Source organism: Colius striatus, chromosome 15 (genome assembly GCF_028858725.1).
Source record: "Colius striatus isolate bColStr4 chromosome 15, bColStr4.1.hap1, whole genome shotgun sequence".
Classification (NCBI taxonomy): domain Eukaryota; kingdom Metazoa; phylum Chordata; class Aves; order Coliiformes; family Coliidae; genus Colius; species Colius striatus.
In genome coordinates this window covers 18,370,220-18,382,674 of record NC_084773.1, presented here as the reverse complement: position 1 = coordinate 18,382,674, position 12,455 = coordinate 18,370,220, and positions in this window count along the sequence as shown.

Sequence of the window (12,455 nt, the reverse complement as noted above, 5' to 3'; positions counted from 1 at the left end):
CTGCAGGGACAGACACTTGGGAGCCCAGAGCTGGTGACATGGCTGTGAATTCCCCCCCCAAAGCAGAGGGTAAGTGGAGGAGGCTGCCTCTCCACCCCAGCCATCCCCAGGTTGTCATCAGTGTTTGGATCTTGAGATGTGCTCCTGCTGAGGCTTTCACAAGCTGCATCCTGTGAATTTGGCCACTGCAAGTAATGACACTTGGGAGTGTTAAAGCTGTGCTGTCGGGGGAGGAGGGGGAGGAGAGCTGAGCCTGCCAGCTCTGCGTGCATGGAGCTGTGCTGTGGATTAAAAAAATAAAGCAAACAGTGGTGCTCTTACCTCAGGCTATCCATTAGGAGTGTGATTTAGTGCAGGGAAGGCTATAAAGGCTGTTGATAAATCTTGTGTGCACCACAAATAAAATCTCTTATGGGAGGAGAAAGGGCCCCGGATAATGGGGGAAGGAGGGAACGGCCCCTGCCCCCTCATCCAATTAGTCTGTCCAGCAGAAGTTAATATAAAATAATAGATCTGGAAAGCCCAAATCTTCACAGCCTTAGGAAGGACTTCATCCCCTTAAATTATGAGGCTAAGACCTCATTCAACAATGCTTTGAAGGAGATCAACTGGCAGCGCTATTGACGGCGGCTGAGGGCTCGGGCTGTGTCTCTGCGTGACTGCGGTACCTTCTGAAGAGCTCACTCCTGTTCCCACTGAATGCTGCTATTTTTATCCTCCTTAAATTCTAGAGGGTATTTCCAAGTGGGAAGCAGAGCAGAGAATAGCAGATCTTAACTCTGCTCCACGTAACAGTTTCTGTAAAAAGGAGGGAGAAACGTTTGAAGTAGATCTAAGCTATTTCTGACACCACCAGTGTGGTGGCAAAAGTAGCTGGAGCTGCCTGCAGGCCCTGGCACCCTGTGGGTGATGGGACAGGGGATGTGTGTGTCACCGCTGCCCTTTTCTCCCATGGGATTCACAGGCTCCTGCCTCTCTGCTTGGAGCCATGAGTACCCCAGGGGTGGCTCAGAGGGGTGACAACTGCAGGAGGAGAACGTGGGGGTCTCTGGTGAGGGGAGCAGTGAGATGGGATGTGGCCCAGTTGGAAAAGGCAGCCTGGGACTGGGCATCGTTCAAGGGAGCAAACAGAGACTGAGACCTGCAAGTCCTCGAGTCAGTTTGTGAACCTGGTCATGCGGGTTTGGATGCTTAACAGGGCTTTAATCTTGTGCTTACACCCTTCTGCAGTCTCAGCTTTTACTTCTGAACATGCCCAGGTTCTCCAAAGCTGCTGAGCACCGTGTTGGCATACACAGCTTAATCTGGTGCCGGGCAGAAGCATCCTGCTCCACATGAACATGAAATACAAATCCGAGATCAAGTGAATTACTGTGCCATGCTGCTGCTTGGGCAATAGGGAGTCTTTAAATCAATCAGCCCCCAAATAAATAAATAATCATGCAGCAGACACGCTGGAGTGCATGTCTGATTCCTATCAGAAGCAGTAACTCAAGGCAGATGCTTGCAGTTTCCCCACTTCCCAGCCTGTGGTACCTGGGCTGCTCAACTCGCCTGAGACACAAAGCTAATCTTTTTTTCCCAAGCTTTCATTGTCGTTGCCAAAGAAACCATTTCATTTGGTTGCCATGTGTGCAGTGAGTCTGGTGCAATCCATCTGGATGGTGAGGGCCAAAGGAAAAGGGCTTTGGGGAGAGAAGTCTGCAGCCACCTCGATGCCCATGCTGCTGACTGTGCAGATGGGGCTGGGAGCTGGAGAAGGAGCAGTGAGTGCTGCTCCTTGGAGAGGTTCGAAGGATACGAGTCAACTTCATGTGTGTGACCTGCATGAGCATCCTCATGGCAGTGTAGACACTTGAGTGAAGCAGAACTGAAGGAGCTCCTCATCCTTTGGAGCCCTTCTGGACGTCTCCCTGGGGAGCAGCCCTGCGGCTGGGAGAGCCCTCTCGCCTCTGGCATTTAAAAGACTTTGCTAGTTTTCCTTTAAGTGCTCAGGAGAGAAACCTTTGAAGTGTTTGATCTTTCAGTGCTGCAGTCTCCCTCCCACAGGCACTTGGCTCTGCATCTGCTGGGCATCTCCTACTCCCTGCTTGGCACTGGTTGAGCTGCCCTCTGTGCAGGACAGCACAGGGCAGGGAGCAGGGTGGTTGCTCTGAGGTACTGTCCCAGTTGCTGCCCAGCCATGGGGATGCCTCCAACACCAGCAATAAATTAGGGCAGCCACACCTGGGCTGCAGGTCAGCTGAAAGCTGTGGAGGGGCCTGGGGTGGCAGGAGCTGGGCTAGCTAGGAAGAGCAGTGCCTGTGCAGCTGGGCATGCTGTCCCAGGAGGGTGCCACTGGGGTTTAGTCCCTTTTCCAGGGCAGCTTTCATCACCCACAGGTGGGTCTGGGCCCCCTCTCCAGTTCCTAAGGCTGGAGGTGCACTGCAGATCTGGATTGCACCAGCACTTTGCTTGCAGCTGCAATGCTCTGGCCTTGTGTTAGTCCACAGATGCTGGTGCTTTATAGAGGCAAATGAGCCCTGATGCCGAGGTGAAGCCACTGCCATGGCAGGTCTTCCTTTTGTATCATTTCTGACCTGAACAGATCTGGCAGCATCATTCCAAAACCATATTATTTCACTGAGTCAGGTCCTCATCTTCCTTGAGTGTTTCCGGGAGTGTGTTGAGACTGAACCTTGGACCAGTACAGCTGATGTTTTCCTGACATCTCACGTTAGAAGATGAAGCAATTGCAGCCCTGGGATTCAGCCTGGCTTTGCAAAGTTTTAGCCCTGGGGGATAGCTGAACTGATGCACCAGTGAGTGGGGTTTTTTTCCTTCTAAAGCCTCACTTGTGACCTCAAAATAATAAAGGCTGATCAGTTAAATCCACTCAGCACATAATCCCATGCCCTTCTGAGTTAACACAATCTATATAACAAGCAGGTGTGCCGATACACATGGTCATGCTGGATATACACATTGTTTACCCAGCCAGGCCATAGCAGGTCACCTCTCAGGCCTGCACGCTCCTCCTGCAGCAGTGCATCCAGCCCTGCATGGTGGCATAAATCCTTCTTTGCAAATCATTGACCCAATAGGTCATAAAAGCTCCTTTATGGTCTGTTAAGACGAGCTAGGTTCTTTACGTGCACCCTAAGTCAGCACAGTAAAACTTTTATGGTGTTTTTAATAACAAGAGCTACTGCACATGGGCAGCAACTAATTTTTTAAAACCTCAGTATTTCAGCTGAGATGGTTTTTGTTTCCCCTCCCCATGCTGGAAAAGCACTTAGGTCAGTGTTTGCAGAAGTCAATGCCTGAACTGACCCTTTTGCCCTGATGTGGTGGTCTAACTTCTGCAAGTACTTATCAGCCCTTGAAAGGCACTTGTGAAAACCAGGTTGCTTTTCTGGTAGCATCTGTGCAAAGGGAAAACCTGAACTCCCACGTTCATACTCTAAAACTGCTCAGAGCTGAAGCTGCACTGTAGTGTTATGGCTTGAGTACAGTGAAATCTTTGTTCAGTTGCAAAATTGTTTTAAGGGTTAACAGGTGTTTGTTTAGTAAAACAATTGGCATAAGGTGAACTAAAAAGTTCCTTTGTTGAAGCAATTGTGTGCTGGAGGGAACTGGGGCCACGCTCCCAGCCTGGCCCCAGGGATGCAGGAGCTCATCACTGCTCCTTGCACGAGCCTCAGCTCCTTTCTGCCAGCTCCTTGAGATGCTGTAACTTAATCTTGGGTCTAAACCTCCTAATGTAATCCTTCCCTTGGCTCATCCTCTCCTAATCCTCGGGAACCCTGTTGCAGGTCTGGAGCCTCTGCCCCGGGGTTGTACCTTCTGGCTGTGTTTTGAGTGTTGAGCCGAAGCAATGTGCCATAAAGAGGTTCTTCCAGCTCGCTTCTGGCTCTGCTTTCCCAGCTCTGCCTGGGGCTGCCAAGAGGAAAAGGGGAATAATGAGGAGTTGAAAGCAATATGGCAAGGTCTGAGCTACCCTCCAATGAAACTGCCTCCTCTGCCTGTCCTCTAAGTCCTCAGTGTTGCCAGCAAACCCGACCAGTTATGCAGGGTACCCTTCTGCCAGCCCAGGCTTGGCACCAGCCCCTTGCCAAGGAGCAAGGAAGCAAAACCAGCTCCCCTCAGAGCCCTTGGAAAGCAACACATCTCTGATTCTGACATCTGAAGCGAAGGGGATGATGGGTGCAGAGGGGCCACAGGTCATCCTGGAGTCACCTTCGTTAGTAAATGAACGGTGTGTATTCAGGAGGCTCAGTCTGCTTATCCCTACAGATGTGATTTTGGTTTACCTGCTGCAGTCCCAGGCAGCCAGGGCACAGCCTTTGCAAAACAAAGGCAATTTTCCCTACTGCTCTGGGAAGTTTGGTGCACTGCCCCTTCCTTCAGCTGTGACACACGCGGGTCTGCTCAGGGCAGGGCCAATGGGATTTGCTGACCTTGAGGAGGGAGTTTTGTTGGTGCCCTTGTTAGTTCAGTTCCTAGGAAAATGTCATTATCCCCTGAGCTCTGCCAGGTCTGAGCTGTCCTGGCTTTGCATCTGACCTGAGCACTGACACACTGATGCTGTCCCTGTGTCCTTCAATTCTGTGGCAGGAACAACTGCTTTAAATTCACCCCTCAGCAGACAGGGATTGTGACTTTTCTCACCTGCAATGGAGCCTCAGCGTTTCATGGCTTTCCTTTATTCACATGCACCCAACTAGAGGCTGCCTTTTTGGAGCTGTACTGCCCCAGGGCCCAGCCCAGGGGTCCACACGTGCCCCCTGACCTCAGCTGTTGCCAGGGAATCGGGATCTACGGTCCCGTGCAAGCCTGGTCCCTGCCTGCTGGAGCTCTCAGCCTGTCAGTGCCATCTGTGTGTGAGAGCACATCAGCTTTGGGCACGAGGGTGGGAACTGATCCTGGGACAGTCAGCACTGATTTCCCAGCGCTGCCAGCAGCAGGGAGCAGAGGGTGAGAGGAGCCTTCCTGTTGGCTATTGGATGTGGTTTAGAGTGATCTTTAGAGTAATCTGGTTGGATTTTGCCCTTTTTCTTCAAAAAAAAACCCACCCAAAACCAAATAACCCTCCTTTTGTGAAACGTGTGAACATACAGAGAGGAACTGAACATACATCCCTCTCTGGGGCCTGTTCCCGGACAAAGGAGCTGGGGCAGCTGTGCTTCTATACCACAGCCAAAACGGAATGCGAGGTGCTGGGATGGAGGGCATGCTCCAGTCCTGGTCTCATCTACAAGGGGACAGGTTCAGGGCTCGGGGCTGGGTGCAGCTGGGCCTGCCAGGAGGGCGGCTGGCGGCTGCGGCCTTCTCCCCCGCGGCGGGAGCGCGACGGCAGCGGCACCGCCGAGGCTGCCAATGCTCTGGGGAGCGTCAGGGAGGAACTGTTGCTGTCGATCTGTTAATTAAGATTAATGTGCTAGCTGATAAGGATGACTCTGTGCCAATTGCTGCTATAAGCCAAGATCCTGCAAAGCAGTGAGCAGCACATTCCTGCTTCCTCAGCGCCTGGAAGGCTCCAGCCCTTCAGGCTGAGGTTTGGAGCATGAAGAGAGGTGCAGCGTGGCTACTCCACATGCTTTGGGGCCACATAGGCACGCTCACGCTGCTGAGGGGCTGCTTGAGAGCTTGTTCCTATGCTCTCCTGGCAAAACAACCCATTTTAGCCTTTCACATGATGTTAAGGCAGTGCTCTGCATCCTCTCCTCCTAGGCAGCGGCATCTCAATTTCTCCACCCAAAAAGTGGGTGAAATGAGGTTCATTGTTTAAAAATATGCTTGTACCTATACATCTTCCTGTGCCTTGGCTGAGGACTGTGAGGAAGCTGGATGTGCCCTGTACAGTGAGATGTGATAAGTTAGGACTCGTTTTCCCTTTGCCACAGCTATGGGTGCATGATTTCGGCAGCACCTGCTTGCTGCAGTGCCATGGCCACCACTGGCCACTCACACGCCTCAGCCCAGGAAGAAGCTGTTGAATCAACATCTCTGTAGTCCCTGGGGGGGACTGAAAACTTCAGCACAGCCCCTGAGGCCAGGACAGCTTGCATGCCTGCAGTGAGCTCAAGGCTTCAGTGAATTGCAGCTTGCCAAGGAGTTCGTTTTAATGGCCTTTTCTCACTTCTCTGCCTTAATGACCTTTCTTCTGTTTGGTTTCAGTGTCTGGTACCAACTGGATTCAAGGGTGAAATTCTGTGTGGTCCCTGGCCATTCTGCTCTAAAGCAAGCATGTTTGTCAAAAGCTCATTTTTCTGGGGTGGTGTCATTTGTAACAAAAGCCATCATTCAAAGGAGTGCTCCCCAAATCCCAGCTGAAATCCTCCCACCTCAGTTCTCTCCTGCCCTTCTCCCCTTCCAGACCTGACTGCTCTTGCAGCTGCTTTCATTTCCCTGCTGTTCCCTGCAAAGGGCTCTGACACCAGCCTTAATGAGTAAGTGCTAATTAACCTGTAGCATCTCCCCAGGCCTGCCAGCAGCTGGAGGGACAGGGACAGGGATGGTGGCTCCTGTCACGCTGCCATGAGATGCAGCCCTGATGCAGGTAGGTGAGGACAACTAGCTGATTGGGGAAAGGCATCACAACGGCCCATCTCTGGTCATGGGCCAGATTTGCTGCTAGGTAGAATCAAGATTTTGTTCAAAGACTACTGCCTTGTGATGAGGAGGAAAAGCCCTTTTCCCTGCCAGAAAAGCAATTCACCTTACAACAAAGGGGGAGGTTCTTGGAAGCTTGGAAATTGTTTGTTTGGGGGTTTTTTGAGTGAGATATGATTTTGGAGACCCTTGTATCCTGTAATTTTCCTCTCCTTGCAGACACTGCTCAGTGGCCTCACCAGCAACCCCTTCCCTCCCTGCTCCAGAGCTCCATCAGTTTCAAAGTTGAACCAAATTCCTCTTGACCTGAGAGGCTGGAGTCACATTTGGCCTAAACAGGCTGGAGTCACATATGCAGAATTAGATAACCTTATCACAGCATCCTGCACAGATCAGTAACTCGCTCTGACTGTCAGCTTCTTTCAGCCAGCTGTAATTGCCTAGCAACGTTGCACCGTCTCTTTGGATGCAGCCTAATTCAGTTTCTGGTCATCCAGAACAAAAACTCATGTAGGCATCTGGCAAACAGAGCGATGGACAGGCTGTGGTGGGCTGCTGGAGCATCCAGCACAGTGATTATTTCAGCAAAATCTGTGCTTGTGGCTGGTTTTGAGGTCTCTATGAGAATGAGCCTTGAAGAGAACAACCCCTGAGTGAGGGTGGGTGCCCAGCCAGTGGAACCTCCAGAAAGAGGAAGCCACGGTGATGCAGGAATGGGGTTTCACTTGCAGCCCACAGCTTGTGCACAACCTGTCCCTCCTCTGCTCCTCTTGCTGTCAGCCCTGTTTTCTGGGCAAAGGAATAGGAGATGTGAGGATGGTTGTGGTGGCAGCAACAGGAGGAGTGAGGAAAAGAGTGACACGCCTCTAGCCCAGGAGTACAACTTCCAGCTCAAACATGTGGAAAATGTGGCAGTTTTTCACTGCTGGTAGACTCCTGCCATCACAGATCTGAAAGGATTTTAGCCACATCTGCTCTAAGGTCTGTAGGTGACTAACTGATGCCCAGTGACATGCTTGGCACAGGGAACTGATTTAGTCTGAGCACCACTGTTTTCAGTGCAAAGCTTGGACCGGGTGGGATAGGTTACACAACCTTAATCCAGGTGTTTGCTAACTGCTTCTGGCCTTGGGATGTGAGTACTCTTCACCTGTGCTTCTGAGGCAAAATCTGTCCAGGCAAAGCAGTCTTTTTGAAATGAAGGAAAGGCCGGTGCTCCTTGAGAAAGGCTTTGTGGGAGGTAGGGTGGAACTCAAGCTGGGCACGCAGGAATGGCAGGGAGGTGTGTGGGACCAGGGGCTCTGCTTCACTGCAGGGCAGGGCTGGGTCCTGCCTGGCAGCTCCTGAGGCCAGAGAACAGCTCAGTGCCCACAGCCCTGGCTCATCCTGCAGAGCATCCTGCTTCTCTTAGCGATGCTCAGCATGGCCCAGGTCCCTGGGGATGAGCTAGAGTTAAGTGTGTTCAGCCACTTCAAGTGCTCAGTCTGGGGATGTGAAAATTTGAATAGAAGTGATTTCTTTATGGATGGATGAGAGCCCTTTCCTGCTCTCACTGAGCTCACTGCCTCTCAGCAGGGATGCCTCGTGCCACTGCCTTTGCTCCCCATCCAAAATCTCCCCAGAGGTGTCCAAGTCCCAGGCTTGGAGCTAGCTCTCTCCTCCAGCACCAGCTGAAGATCTGAATTTAGATCCAGGCCTAGAGTTTTGGGATATGGTGACTGCGGAATTTCCTCTGGGCTCATTCCAAACTGAAACCTTGACCCACAATTTCACCAGCCAGTGCTGGAGGTCTGGAGAGCTTGGTGCCATTCTCTCTGCCCCAGCTCTCCCCTCTGTGCAGCTGCTCCTGCTCCAGTCCTGTCACAGGTGGAAACCTCTGGCACTTGCTCATTCACCACAGAGGATTTTTCTCGTGCAGTGCTGTGCACCACGACGCTTTATTCTCTTGGCACCTGGGTTTTACCCTGCCCTGGCTGCTCACAGAGGGTTTCAGAGAACAACAGGCTGGTTTCAGATCTCACCATTAGACTCTCACATTCAAGAATTACTACTACTATTATTTCCAAGGAAACAGGGACTCACTCTCGTATCTTTTATGTGATTTCTCACATCCGGAGCTTTTCACGTGACTTTGCTGCCTATTTTTAGCTCCTCAAACATCTCTGCCAGGATGAAAGCTTTAAAGAAAACCCACCCTTGAAACAGATGAAACAGGCATTTGCTTTAGTGGTAAATTTGTGGCTGCGACCCTCGGATCCCTCCATTGCAGCAGCCTGGGGAAGGGAAGCAGAAACCCAAGTCTGCAGTTCACTGTTTCCTTGTTTGCAGTCACACCCACCCCCTTCAAACAGCAAAGACTTGTTGTAAAACAAAACTGTTTCTAGAACCAGATCCACCTACAAGTCATTTAAAAGCCTCCTACCTCAATTTTGCAGGTAAAATGTTAGTCTAGCAGGAATTGAGAGGAGGAATTTTCCCTTCCATCTGTTCCTTGGCTGGTTTGTGGGAGGGAAAAAGCCTCCTCGTCTGTTTCCTACTGCACCAACGCACCTCGGGGTGAGATGAGTGGGGATGGGACCTGCCGTGTCTCCATGGGCTCAGGGTGGCTGTGGGCACGGGTTTGGTCCTGCCCTGCCTGATCCGTGCCAGCACATGGGGTGCAAAACGTGGCACCTCTGCCAGCTGCCTCACAGAACATGGCTCAGCCTGTGCTTCACCCCCCCTGCAGCCTCTGGCCACTGAAATGGAGATGCTTCTTCCCTGGTGCTGCCAAGCCAAGCCCGTGGCTGATGGTGGGCTCGTGTGAGCCACTCAGCTTCCACCTTTCCAAACCACCTCCTGCTACAGCCCAGATTTCCCTGAACACCTCTTTTTACCTACCTCCTTCTGGTATTTTTGGGCACCACCATAGGGAGGAGCAAGCAGGTAAAGAGCAAACAAAAGAGCAGCCATCAAGGCCCTGGTGAGGGGATCCAGCAGTGTGGATTTCTCTCCTGGGGGAAAGCCAAGCTGGAGCACTCCTGTCTGTTCCTCTCTCTGCACAACACATACCTCCTGATGGAAGTTCATTTCACATTGTTGTATCTAACTGCTAGAGCAAGAGGAAGAATTGTTGGCATTTTCATAAACTTTTGTTTCCATTTTGGTCCAGATTTTGGTTTTGTTAACACTTGCTGACCTGCCCCATCCATTAGAGCTGTCTGGAGTGAGGGCATTTCGGTAACTGCCATCAAAACGTCAGCACAGCAAGTTGGAGATTTCTGAGTGCAGAAACCTTAGTTTCTTAGTGCAGAAATCTCACTGATTACCAGCTACAGCAATTAGAAATCAGCCTGGTCCCACCCTCACAGCCACATCTGCCAATGCCATGGGTGCCATGGTGGAAGCAGGTGATGAACAAAGCCCCAGCTCCTGGGAGACAATGGGCTGTGGAACTGACATGGGCACAGCAAGCTCACCTGGCAGCATGCAGCCTGTAGCTTTCCTCCAGCTCTGCCTGTTTGTTTTCTGCCTCTGGCTTTAGGCTCAGAGCTGTGGGACCATCTGAGATGTCAGGGTAACATTAGGCATCTGCTCCCAGAGATGGAGAGGGAGGCACAGAGGAGTTCAGCACTACAAGACAGGGAGGTTTGGGTTGCTGGGCTGCAGGAGGGTTGGGCTGAGAGCTGCAACAAGCTGCTGCTGGATAAGCAATTGAGGCTGCTCCAGCAGTGGGAGGTGGAGAATTTATAGGCCCTCTTGGTATTTGCTTTTCTTTTAAATGCTGGTCTCCAGGGCAGAGGCTCTTTTGTCAGGCAGCTCTGCAGAAAGCAGTAAAATCTGTGGCAGAGAAAGGTTTAGACCTACCTGTCTTCAGCATCTCACTAACAGGGCTCCCGTTAAAGGCTGTTGTGAGACGTGGTCCAGGCAGGTCTCTGCTGAGTGCTGCCTCTTGAATTGCCTTTCTGACCAGTTTGTTGAGATGAGGAGAAGCCTCTGCCTTCATCTTATAGGTCCTCGTGGTACCCATTCTCTGGTTTAGGGCCAGTCCCTTGCAGGGAAGCGGCAGCTCTAAGCACTGCTGGGCATTGCACATATATTTACCTTTCCATGCTAAAGCTACAAAGCTGTGGAGACCCTGTGGCCTCTTGTCACACATCCCCCTGCCAGAGGTAGAGAGGTAATTGAGACGTGACAGCCTGTGAAAGCAAACGGCTCCTCAGCACCCGTCGGAGAGAGGGAAGCTGATGAACAGATGCAAAACCTGTCACTTTGAGTTGCTCCTGCAGGAGGGAGCATCAGGAGTGAGTAAAGGTTCATCCCAGCTGTGGCTTCACAAAGAGGGGATTTTGGCAAAGGCCTGGCACCAGCTCCTGTGTTTTCCTTGTTGCTGCCCGCCAAGAGATGGGTCACCCGATGTGGAATTCTGTGCGTAGTCCCCTTACTGCCTCGTCTGCAACAAACAGCAGAAGGCATGGTGGAATCTGGGCTTGTTACCATCAGCCCAAACTGATGGAAAACTGCTTTGGGTCTCATGCCCAAAAGCAGTGTGAATTATTTTGTGCAGAGTATAGTCTTTTATGAAGATAGACGCTGGCTTTCCTTCCTAGAGATAGAGATGCTTTCTGCACAAACAGGGGAGAGAGCATCCTGAGCTTTCAGATCCTTTCCCAGCCCTGAGAGAACTTACATCAGGTTCATAGACCTTCCTCCTGCTTGGTTGAAGCTGATGGGAGTGTATAGGTGGGCTGGGATTGGTCCCTCTGGCAGACGACACTGTCCCTGAGCTGCTGCTCATGCGTGACACCGATGCCAGTCCCAGCAGGCAGCAATGGCTGCTCCTTGGGAGCCCTTAGGGTAGCACAAGCAGCCCGAGCTCAGAGCCAGCACCCAGTTCAGCTGCCAGCCAGAGCCATGGGGCTCAGCTCCCCACCCTAAGGGCTGGCCTCACATCTGGCAAATGCTGAGGGCCCAGATACGTATCAAGCGATCTGAGACGTTTAATTCTATTACTCGCAAGCTCTGAATGGCTGCTTTAGACACCCTTGACCTTCTGCTGCAGAGCAGATCAAAGACATCTCTCTGTAGTGATACACTTTATCTGATTCAGAGGGGAAGCATCCAATGAAGTGCTTGTTTTGAAAACATTATTTTACGTTGTGCCCTATTAAATTGTTGACATGTTGCCCTCTGGCTATTTGGCATTAGTTATACTCAAATGCTATCTACAGCCTTAATCTAATTTTGCCTTTCCTCATCTTTATTCCTTGATCTTCCTATTATGCTGTTTAAGAAATCTGTTGAAGGTCCAAATTGTTTCAAGCTGGAGTTTGATAAGCGTGTGGAGAGGACCACAGAGCCGCACACGGGCAGCGTCTGTGGGCCCAGGCGCTGGGATTCACAGCGGTTGCACAGGATCTGCTTTATCTAAACCTTGCTCATTCTCTCCATGGATTCAGGCTTCTCCTGGCCCACGAGCTGCACCAGGGATTTTGGGGCTGGGGATTGGTGTGAGGAGCTGCAGGAGGTGTGCAGAGAAGGCAGGTGCTTGGCAGCCAGGGCACAGAGCCCTGTGGGTGCAGAGGGATGGGCAGGATGACCCCATCCCCTCTCCCCATGGGTGGCATCACTCCAGGGTAGTTTGTTTGTTTGCTCTTCTCCACAGATTGTGCTGAAGAGATTCTGACTGTGTCCCCTGAACAATTCAGCAACTTCTCTAATGATTTAGAGTTCAGGGGTATCAGTGGTCCTCTTCATCCCTCCTAAGCCCTCCCAGCCCTATCCTTCAATGATAGTTTGCTGGGCTTCTTCTGAAGAAGGCATTTCTTCAGCAGAACTGGACCCAAGTTTCCATCTTGTTCAATGTTAATCCTTTAAGCTAC